This window comes from Eriocheir sinensis, chromosome 18 (genome assembly GCF_024679095.1).
Source record: "Eriocheir sinensis breed Jianghai 21 chromosome 18, ASM2467909v1, whole genome shotgun sequence".
NCBI lineage: Eukaryota > Metazoa > Arthropoda > Malacostraca > Decapoda > Varunidae > Eriocheir > Eriocheir sinensis.
The window spans coordinates 1-11,719 of NC_066526.1; the positions used below are offsets into that span (position 1 = coordinate 1).

At 43.8% G+C, this 11,719-nt stretch overlaps 1 long non-coding RNA gene across 2 annotated transcripts; it reads left to right on the forward strand.

The window, feature by feature from the left end:
• Window positions 1-1,909: 1,909 nt before the first annotated feature.
• On the forward strand, window positions 1,910-11,411 carry LOC127000185 (uncharacterized). Of its 2 annotated transcripts, XR_007753807.1 has the most exons (4): window positions 1,910-4,100; window positions 4,220-4,919; window positions 10,894-10,972; window positions 11,192-11,411. It is a non-coding gene; the product is annotated as an uncharacterized LOC127000185 (long non-coding RNA). The 2 variants fall into 2 exon arrangements; XR_007753806.1 differs by lacking the exon at window positions 1,910-4,100 and having other exon boundaries at window positions 4,109-4,919.
• The last annotated feature ends 308 nt before the right edge of the window (window positions 11,412-11,719 follow it).

An 11,719-nucleotide genomic window follows, 5' to 3' on the forward strand; every position in this document is an offset into this window, starting at 1 on the left:
TGTTGGCTTAATGGTGATGGATGTGTTGGCTTAATGGTGATGGATGTGTTGGCTTAATGGTGATGGATGTGTTGGCTTAATGGTGATGGATGTGTTGGCTTAATGGTGATGGATGTGTTGGCTTAATGGTGATGGGTGTATTGACTTAATGGTGATGGATGTGTTGGCTTAATGGTGATGGCGGTGTTGTCTTAATGGTGATGGATGTGTTGGCTTAATGGTGATGGGGTGATGGTTGGCTTAATGGTGATGGATGTTGGTTGACTTAATGGTGATGGATGTGTTGGCTTAATGGTGATGGATGTGTTGGCTTAATGATGGGGGTATTGACTTAATGGTGATGGATGTGTTGGCTTAATGGTGATGGATGTGTTGACTTAATGGTGATGGATGTGTTGACTTAATGGTGATGGATGTGTGTTATGGGTGATGGATGTTGGCTTAATGGTGATGGATGTGTTGGCTTAATGGTGATGGATGTGTTGGCTTAATGTTGATTGAAGTGTTGGCAATGGTGGATGATGTTATTTAATGGTTATGGATGTGTTGGCTTAATGGTGATGGATGTGTTGGCTTAATGGTGATGGATGTGTTGGCTTAATGGTGATGGATGTGTTGGCTTAATGGTTAAGGATGTGATCTCTTAATCGTGATGGATGTGTTGGCTTAATGGTGATGTGTTGGCTTAATGGTGATGGATGTGTTGACAATGGTGATGGGTGATGGTGTTGGCTTAATGGTGATGGATATTGACTTAATGGTGATGGATGTGTTGGCTTAATGGTGATGGATGTGTTGGCTTAATGGTGATGGATGTGTTGGCTTAATGGTGATGGATGTGTTGGCTTAATGGTGATGGATGTGTTGGCTTAATGGTGATGGATGTGTTGGCTTAATGGTGATGGATGTGTTGGCTTAATGGTGATGGATGTGTTGGCAATGGTGATGGATGTGTTGGCTTAATGGTGATGGGGTGTTGACTTAATGGTGATGGATGTGTTGACTTAATGGTAATGGATGTGTTGGCTTAATGGTGATGGATGTGTTGGCTTAATGGTGATGGGGTATTGACTTAATGGTGATGGATGTGTTGGCTTAATGGTGATGGATGTGTTGGCTTAATGGTGATGGATGTGTTGGCTTAATGGTGATGGGGGTGTTGACTTAATGGTGATGGATGTGTTGACTTAATGGTGATGGATGTGTTGGCTTAATGGTGATGGATGTGTTGGCTTAATGGTGATGTATGTTGGCTTAATGGTGATGTATGTGTTGGCTTAATGGTGATGGATGTGTTGGCTTAATGGTGCTGGGGTATTGACTTAATTGTGATGGATGTGTTGGCTTAATGGTGATGGATGTGTTGGCTTAATGGTGATGGATGTGTTGGCTTAATGGTGATGGGGGTATTGACTTAATGGTGATGGATGTGTTGACTTAATGGTGATGGATGTGTTGGCTTAATGGTGATGGATGTGTTGGCTTAATGGTGATGGGGGTATTGACTTAATGGTGATGGATGTGTTGGCTTAATGGTGATGGGTGTGTTGGCTTAATGGTGATGGATGTGTTGGCTTAATGGTGATGGGGGTATTGACTTAATGGTGATGGGGGTATTGACTTAATGGTGATGGATGTGTTGGCTTAATGGTGATGGATGTGTTGGCTTAATGGTGATGGATGTAGGTAACAGGAGATGGAGACACGTTGGCTTAATGGTGATGGAGAGAAAAGAGATGATAGAGAGAGTCACTGGTGAGAATGTCGTGATGGATGTATGTAATGCAGTATGGTGGACCAGCCTTATGTCATGCAGTATGTATATGCATCGTGTGTCAAGTACAGTATGTATATGGACCAGCCTCGTGTGTCATGTATGTATATGGCATGTATATGGACCAGCCTCGTATGTCATGCAGTATGTATATGAACCAGCCTCGTGTGTCATGCAGTATGTATATGGACCAGCCTCGTGTGTCATGCAGTATGTATATGGACCAGCCTCGTGTGTCATGCAGTATGTATATGGACCAGCCTCGTGTGTCATGCAGTATGTATATGGACCAGCCTCGTGTGTCATGCAGTATGTATATGGACCAGCCTCGTGTGTCATGCAGTATGTATATGGACCAGCCTCGTGTGTCATGCAGTATGTATATGGACCAGCCTCGTGTGTCATGCAGTATGTTTTCTGTCAGATATGTTTTGTCTTCCCAGAGCTGCCGTGACGGAGGCCGGACTCGTGTGGGACCGCGGAGATGCCGGGTCAAGCAGGGGAGACATCACGGAGAGTCACACCAAGATAGATAGGTCAATTTAGGTCAACATATGTCCTCAGTGTGTTAGTGAGGATAGGCTATCACTGGTTAGCTGTCTAATCATTGGGAGTGACTAGTGTGCAGAGCTCGGCAACATTATGGAATACTAAATGATATCAAGTGATTGTTTTTAGTCTTAAGTTTACTCTCTCCTCCTCCTCCTCCTCCTCCTCCTCCTCTCTGTCTATCTTCATCCCTTCCTTCCTTTTAATAAGTCCAAGTTATCTTTTGCTTAATTAACGTTTATAATTCTTTATGGTGGTCAAATCTTGCATCTCATTTCCCTGTCATCCATTCTCTCTCCTCCTCCTCCTCCTCCTCCTCCTCCTCTCTCTCTTTCTTCAACCCTTCCTTCCTTTTAATGAATAAGTTATCTTTTGCTTAATTAACATTTATAATTCTTTATGGTGGTCAAATCTTGCATCTCATTTCCCTATCGCCCATTCTCTCTCCTCCTCCTCCTCCTCCTCCTCCTCCTGCTCATAATCCAATTCCTTCTATTCTCCTTTATTCCTTTTTCACTTTCCCTCCTTCCCTTTTCCATTCCCCCTCCCCGACTTTCCTCCATTCTTTCCTCCTCTATTCTTCCTTCATCTCCTTCTCCTTTTTCTCCTTTCACTCCTCCTCCTCCTCTGTCTATCTTCATCCCTTCCTTCCTTTTAATTAATGTCTAAGTTATCCTTTGAGTGACGTTCTTTCTGGCGGTCAAATCTTGCATCCAATTTCCTATCGTCCATTCTCTCTCTTCCTCCTTCTCCTCTGTCTATCTTCATCCCTTCCTTCCTTTTAATTAATGTCTAAGTTATCTTTTGCTCAAGGTTCCTTCCAGTGTGTTTGTGGTGCCCGGCTCTGCTTGCTAGTTTGTTTTGTCACTGTATAATTGTCAATCCTAGCTAGTTTTGTCACTGTATAATTGTCAATCCTAGCTAGTTTTGTCACTGTATAATTGTCAATCCTAGCTAGTTTTGTCACTGTATAATTGTCAATCCTAGTTTGTTTTGTCACTGTATAATGGTTGGTCCCAGCCAGGCGCCTCTTCCATGTAAAGATATCGGCAGCTTCAAGCCTTGCCGATATCTCAATCCGTACGTGAATGTAAATTAACCGAAATCCTTGTTACTAAGCCCTGCACGGTGCTCTCTCTCATAATGCTTCTTTAAATTTTCAGTCTCACTTAATTTCCGGGGTTAGTAATATATCTTGCCATAAGTTAACTCCCCGTGATGGCCAGTTTCATGTACTATATATAAGTAATTTGCCTTTTGCATGGCTATAATTCTGCATCCGTGTCTAAGGCCCAGTTTCACAGTTCCTCATGGCGGGTTAGTAAGCTCCGAAACCAATACCAGAGCCTTCGAAATTTCCTTGTACAGTGTCTGGAGTTTATATTCAAGTTCACAAATTTGACGAGACTATACAGGAAAGGTCTTGTGTGTTTATGCTACGAAGGAAAGGGAGGAGAAGGGAGATGAGATTAGGAGACGAGTGAGCCGAGATTCTGTTTATATTCAAGTCCACAAATTTGACGAGACTATACAGGAAAGGTCTTGTGTGTTTATGCTACGAAGGAAAGGGAGGAGAAGGGAGATGAGATTGGGAGACGAGTGAGCCGAGATCCTGTTTATATTCAAGTTCACAAATTTGACTAGACTATACAGGAAAGGTCTTGTTTTTTTATGATACGAAGGAAAGGGAGGAGAAGGGAGATGAGATTGGGAGACGAGTGAGCCGAGATCCTGTTTATATTCAAGTTCACAAATTTGACGAGACTATACAGGAAAGGTCTTATAGTGTCATGCTACGAAGGAAAGGGAGGAGAAGGGAGATGAGATTGGGAGACGAGTGAGCCGAGATCCTGTTTATATTCAAGTTCACAAATTTGACAAGACTATACAGGAAAGGTCTTATATTGTCATGATACGAAGGAAAGGGAGGAGAAGGGAGATGAGATTGGGAGACGAGTGAGCCGAGATCCTGTTTATATTCAAGTTCACAAATTTGACAAGACTATACAGGAAAAGCTCTCTGTTTATGATATGAAGGAAAGGGAAGAGAAGGGAGATGAGTAAGCTGAGATCCTGTTTATATTCAAGTCCACAAATTTGACGACACAATACAGGAAAAGCTCTGTGTATTTAGTGTGTCATCGAAGACCGCGCCATTTTGAACAGTATGGGATTCTATAGCTTGGTTCGGGAGTGTTACAAAGACCATGATGGACTGTGGAAGCGGCCCTTAATGTTCCCTTTTCTAATATGCTTCTCTGTTTTTCCAGGATGCCGCGGACGGACCATGCAGAGGACTCATCGCGCCGACACCAACGGTTTGGTTAAGTGGGTTCTTTTGTGTGTGCGTCTGTGTGTGAATGGCAGGCCTGTCGTATGATTGTGTGTGTGTGTGCGCTGGCGGTATGCCTTCGCACTATTATTTTGTTAGGATGTATTTTTTTGTGTGTGAACTTTTTGCACGTAATCTTTTTTTATACCCATAGCTAGCGTTTGTTTGTGTGGCAGTGTTCCGGGAGATGGACGCCGGGGGACATGGGCTTGGGGAGGCGCACATGACCTCCTCTGTCCGTGACCTCTTCAGCTGGGGAGACCGGTAAGCATTTTGATATAGTTGTGTGGATAATGGATATTGTTTTTTACAGCTAAAGAAACCACTCTAGGGCAATGAGAAAATAGGTTTAGAAAAAGCCCGTTAACCCCTTCCCGGCAGCAGGGCTGACATGATTTTCCACCAAGTTTAGTAGAAAACACTCACTTGTCAATCCTGTGTTGTGAGAATTAGTGTTGGAACACTCTCATACACGGGAGATTTTAGTGCGGCTGGTGGTCGCAGTGAGCGTTTAGCAACACCAGCGTTTAGCAGCACCAGACTGGTTATATGTATATTGATACATTCAAATGAAGGTTTAGAGTGTAACCACTGATGGTACATGAGTCAGGATCATCAAAATCATCCAAAAAAATCAGCATCTATATCCTCAGCTGCCAAAGGAGTCATTTCCTCCGGCTCAAGAGGTCTCTTACTCCTTGACATGATAGACTATAATAATAAAAGAAACTAGGAAAAATGCAAAAATTCCCAGTGTCAGCTGATGTGCGTTGCATATGTAGTGCGGCGACGGCCTGATGAACGAGCCTCCCATAACCCACTTAGCCAGGGGGGCACCTCTTTGGCCGACTCGGTAAGGAGTGGCTCTCCCGTCACGCTGGTCGCGGGTTCAATCCCAGGCAGCCGGCGAATACCCTGATCTTGATTAATTTCTCGTGTTATTTCGATACACGCAGAGGACGTGTTGAGAAATAGGAAGGATTTAGAAAAGAAGCTCGTCGGGGCATTACACATATCCAACAAGGCACAAGGGTGACTGTCCTTGAGAGGCAATGTTGGCAAGTGTCCATGGGTTTGAGATGCCTAATAATAATTTATTTTGTTCATTTTGTCAGTAGTAAGGAATCTTCTATTTTTTGGGGGGGTCGGCCCAGCCCGTTCTGGCGCAGGCGAGTGTTTATAGTGGCGCCATGATACTATCTAATGAGGGCAAATGAGAGCAAACGTCTATACACAGACGCGCTGACAAAAAGTCCCAATTTCCAAACGTCTCTATATAGATCCTCCGCCGGGAAGGGCTTAACCCGTGGGCGTCGGCAATGGGAAAGCCGGGAAATGGCCGGGAAATGGCAAAATTACACTGCATTTTGAGACTAAGAAAAGAGCATGGAACGTACATCAGAGCACCTGGTCCTCTCATAACTATAAAGCCATTAAGAATATTTCTTTTACTCAAACTCCATTCTGTTTGTGTGGTGTTTGTCACAAAATAAACAGTCTTGTGACGCGTGGCATCTAGCCAAGAGTCGCTTGTTGTCTACTTTAAAGAATTTGACGAGTGATTACTGTATGGATAGCTAATTCAGTCTGCCATGACCTTACAGCACCACCCATGACAAAAAAGCCCACCTCAAGATCACTCACCCACCACAATGACCCAGGGCATGCATGGTGGGTTCCTCTATGCCACAACCGCCTACAATTAGCTTGAATCAGGGGTTTTATGGCGAGCCCTTTTTAGGGTCCACCATACCACAGCCATGACTCGTGAAAGCCCAGAAAAGGGTCTGCCGATGTTCTCAGGTTAATCGCTACTCCTTCAGAGACAAAAATTATGAGCGGCCGAAAGGGAGGTCAGTTTCGGGAGGAGAGGTGTCTCGATACGTCATTCCTCGTGAGAGAATTCAAGTCGAAGGCAGGAGGAGATATAGACACAGGAAGGCTGGTCCAGAGTTTACCAGTGTAAGGGATGAAAGAATGAAGATGTTGGTTAACTCTTGCATAATGGGTTTGGACAGTATAGGGATGAAAGAGTGGAGATGCTGGTTGACTCTTGCATAATGGGTTTGGACAGTACAGGGATGAAAGAATGAAGATGTTGGTTAACTCTTGCATAATGGGTTTGGACAGTATAGGGATGAAAGAGTGAAGATGCTGGTTGACTCTTGCATAATGGGTTTGGACAGTATAGGGATGAAAGAGTGGAGATGCTGGTTGACTCTTGCATAATGGGTTTGGACAGCACAGGGATGAAAGAATGAAGATGCTGGTTAACTCTTGCATAATGGGTTTGGACAGTATAGGGATGAAAGAGTGGAGATGCTGGTTGACTCTTGCATAATGGGTTTGGACAGCACAGGGATGAAAGAATGAAGATGCTGGTTAACTCTTGCATAATGGGTTTGGACAGTATAGGGATGAAAGAGTGGAGATGCTGGTTAACTCTTGCATAATGGGTTTGGACAGTATAGGGATGAAAGAGTGGAGATGCTGGTTGACTCTTGCATAATGGGTTTGGACAGTACAGGGATGAAAGAATGAAGATGTTGGTTAACTCTTGCATAATGGGTTTGGACAGTATAGGGATGAAAGAGTGGAGATGCTGGTTGACTCTTGCATAATGGGTTTGGACAGTACAGGGATGAAAGAATGAAGATGTTGGTTAACTCTTGCATAATGGGTTTGGACAGTATAGGGATGAAAGAGTGAAGATGCTGGTTGACTCTTGCATAATGGGTTTGGACAGTATTGGGATGAAAGAGTGGAGATGCTGGTTGACTCTTGCATAATGGGTTTGGACAGCACAGGGATGAAAGAATGAAGATGCTGGTTAACTCTTGCATAATGGGTTTGGACAGTATAGGGATGAAAGAGTGGAGATGCTGGTTAACTCTTGCATAATGGGTTTGGACAGTATAGGGATGAAAGAGTGGAGATGCTGGTTGACTCTTGCATAATGGGTTTGGACAGCACAGGGATGAAAGAATGAAGATGCTGGTTAACTCTTGCATAATGGGTTTGGACAGTATAGGGATGAAAGAGTGGAGATGCTGGTTGACTCTTGCATAATGGGTTTGGACAGTACAGGGATGAAAGAATGAAGATGTTGGTTAACTCTTGCATAATGGGTTTGGACAGTATAGGGATGAAAGAGTGAAGATGCTGGTTGACTCTTGCATAATGGGTTTGGACAGTATAGGGATGAAAGAGTGGAGATGCTGGTTGACTCTTGCATAATGGGTTTGGACAGCACAGGGATGAAAGAATGAAGATGCTGGTTAACTCTTGCATAATGGGTTTGGACAGTATAGGGATGAAAGAGTGGAGATGCTGGTTGACTCTTGCATAATGGGTTTGGACAGCACAGGGATGAAAGAATGAAGATGCTGGTTAACTCTTGCATAATGGGTTTGGACAGTATAGGGATGAAAGAGTGGAGATGCTGGTTAACTCTTGCATAATGGGTTTGGACAGTATAGGGATGAAAGAGTGAAGATACTGGTTGACTCTTGCATAATGGGTTTGGACAGTATAGGGATGAAAGAGTGGAGATGCTGGTTGACTCTTGCATAATGGGTTTGGACAGCATAAGGATGAAAGAATGAAGATGCTGGTTAACTCTTGCATAATGGGTTTGGACAGTATAGGGATGAAAGAGTGGAGATGCTGGTTGACTCTTGCATAATGGGTTTTGATAGCACAGGGATGAAAGAATGAAGATGCTGGTTAACTCTTGCATAATGGGTTTGGACAGTATAGGGATGAAAGAGTGGAGATGCTGGTTAACTCTTGCATAATGGGTTTGGACAGTATAGGGATGAAAGAGTGGAGATGCTGGTTGACTCTTGCATAATGGGTTTGGACAGCACAGGGATGAAAGAATGAAGATGCTGGTTAACCCTTGCATAATGGGTTTGGACAGTATAGGGATGAAAGAGTGGAGATGCTGGTTGACTCTTGCATAATGGGTTTGGACAGCACAGGGATGAAAGAATGAAGATGCTGGTTAACTCTTGCATAATGGGTTTGGACAGCATAGGGATGAAAGAGTGGAGATGCTGGTTAACTATTGCATAATGGGTTTGGACAGTATTGGGATGAAAGAGTGGAGATGCTGGTTAACTCTTGCATAAGGGGTTGGACAGTATAGGAATGAAAGAATGAAGATGCTGGTTAACTCTTGCATAAGGGGTTGGACAGTATTGGGTATATGTAAGAGTAGTATTTGTATATGTGTGAAAAATTGTTTAAATGGATATATAATGTTAGGAATTGCAAAAATGATTATATATGCATAATAGAGGAGATCGGTGATGATTTGACCATTTTTAGTTTAAGAAAAATTCAATTAAGTACGGAAGAGATAGAGATGGAATTTATACATTCTTAAACATACTTAAAACTACTTATCCTCCCTAATTTCTATCTTTCCCGTACTTAATTAAATTTTGGCATTACAATTTTGTTGACCTTAACCCAGTGGTGGTGGTAGCAGCATGGGTCATGTTTCTTAATGGTCCCTCCAAGCGAGAAAAATGAGAAAAAATCACCCTCACACAAACCATTTCATAATATATATATCAAAGCATTTGTGATCAGTTTATATATCATCTATTTTGGGGAGTTTAAATCATGGCACAAATTTGGCCTGTCGCTGCTACACGGTAAAGCCACAAATTTGGCCCGTCGCTGCTACACGGTAAAGCCACAAATTTGGCCCGTCGTTGCTACACGGTAAAGCCACAAATTATAGCCGGGAGCATTCTGGACCATCTAGAAAAGCATAATTTAATTCATGATTCACAGCATAGGTTCACAAAGGATAGGTCTTGCCTTACTAACCTGTTGTAATTCTACACTAAAGTAATCGAGGCAGTTGACCGAGATGATGTATCTAGATTTCAGTAAAGCGTTCGACAAAGTCCCTCATCACCGGCTATTACTAAAATTACAGGCTCACGGCGTAGCTGGTAAAGTTTTTAACTGGATCAGGGCGTGGCTCAGTGGTAGGAAGCAGAGAGTGCAATGGTAAAAAATCTGAATGGGGCAGTGTTACGAGTGGAGTCCCACAAGGGTCGGTGCTGGGTCCTCTGCTTTTTATTATTTACATCAATGACTTGGACACAGGAATTAGTAGTGATGTCAGCAAGTTCACAGATGATACCAAGATCAGTAGTGTAATCCAATCAGACAGGGACGCTACTGTTCTCCAGGATGAGTTTGACAGACTATATGATTGGGCGGGGAAGTGGCAGATGGAATTCAATGTTGGGAAGTGTAGCATTCTGAGTGTAGGTAGGAATCATCCCTCACACAATTACTCCTTAAATGGCACTCCTCTAAGCAGGTCTGGGCTTGAGAGAGACTTAGGAGTCCTAGTGAGCGCTGACCTCCGTCCTAGGGCTCAATGCATTCAGGCCAAAAATTGGGCCAACAGAGTACTTGGTTTCATCTCAAGAAGCGTAAGCAATAGGAGCGCTGAAGTCATCCTCAAACTTTACTTAGCACTAGTTAGACCTCATCTCGATTATACGGTTCAGTTCTGGTCCCCCTACTATAGAATGGATATCAAGGTGTTAGAATCTGTACAGAGGAGGATGACAAAGATGATTCAGGGGGTGAGAAACTTGCCTTATGAAGACAGGCTGAAGCAGTTAAATCTACACTCGCTAGAAAGGCGAAGGTTGCGAGGAGACTTGATCGAAGTCTATAAATGGATGAAGGGCTTTAATAAAGGGGATGTCAATAAGATTTTGATAGTAAAAGAGCCAGGTAGGACGCGTGGCAATGGTTTTAAGTTAGACAAATTCAGATTCAACAAAGACATAGGCAAGAATTGGTTTACTAACAGAGTGGTGGATGAGTGGAACAGGCTTGGGGGCCATGTTGTGGGTGCCAATACCATAGATACATTCAAGAAGAGGTTAGATAAAGCCATGGCCTTGTATAGCCTAACCAGCCTCTTGCAGACTCCTTATGTTCTTAACTCTTGCATAAGGAGTTTGGACAAACCATTTCATAATAGATATCAAAGCATTTGTGATCAGATTATGCATCATCTATTTTGGGGGGTTTAAATATCATGGCACAAACTTGGCCCATCGCTGCTACACGGTAAAGCCACAAACTTGGCCCGTCACTGCTGCTGGGTTAATGGAGCAGCCACCTGTGTCTGAGCCAAGATGTCTGGATGTCTCTGCCTGCCTCTCCGCATGTCTGAGTCTCCCTGTACTTCCAGTGTGTTGCCCCGCCTGGAGAGACACGTTGATGGAGGTGGCCGTGTGTGTCACCCTTTGCCTGTATCCTCTGGCGTCCAGGTAAACAATGATAATGATTATGATAATACCAATAATAGTAATGAATATAATAATACCAATAATAGTAATGAATATAACAATACCAATAATAGTAATGAAATGATAGTCGGTCAAATAACGAGATCATTAAATACTGTTGCTCTTGTATAAATTTCATAGTGTGTCTAATTCTCCGTCACTGTCTCCTGGGTTGTGTCTAAGTCGGTCTTGTTCTTTCAGAGGCGCGTAAGTGGAGAGCATCGGCGCAGCGCGGGAGCAGCACGTCAGGGTGTAGGGTGTTTGTTTAGCTGGTGTAGGGTGTTAGGGTGTTAGGTGTAACAACGGTTGGCTCTTTCACAGAACGGGTGTGATTCCGTTCTGCGTTTGAGTCTTCCACCTTCAGACGGTCTCCCTCCGAGATGTCTGAAGTTTTTTTGTCGGTTTTCTCCGTAGGAGGAAGCCGACTCTAATACTCTCTCTGGCCTCTCTTCCGGGGGTCAGAGCGGTCGGGCTCTGCTTGGCCAGGCGTTGCCTTTCGCGTTGTCTCCGCCGACGTTTTGCCAGACTCTTCCGTACGGTTGAGCCTGGCTTTTTTATTAGGTGGATCAGGCTGCCTTCTTCCAAGGAGTCTGATGGGAGTGGAGTCTTTTTTTTGGTGTATGTCTGTGGGTACTTAGTGGGTAAGGGAGGGTGGGGTAGAATGGTTGGTGGGCTGGAAGTGGGTTGGGGGATGAGCCTCCTGGGATTTGGGTTGTGTCGAGCCTTACC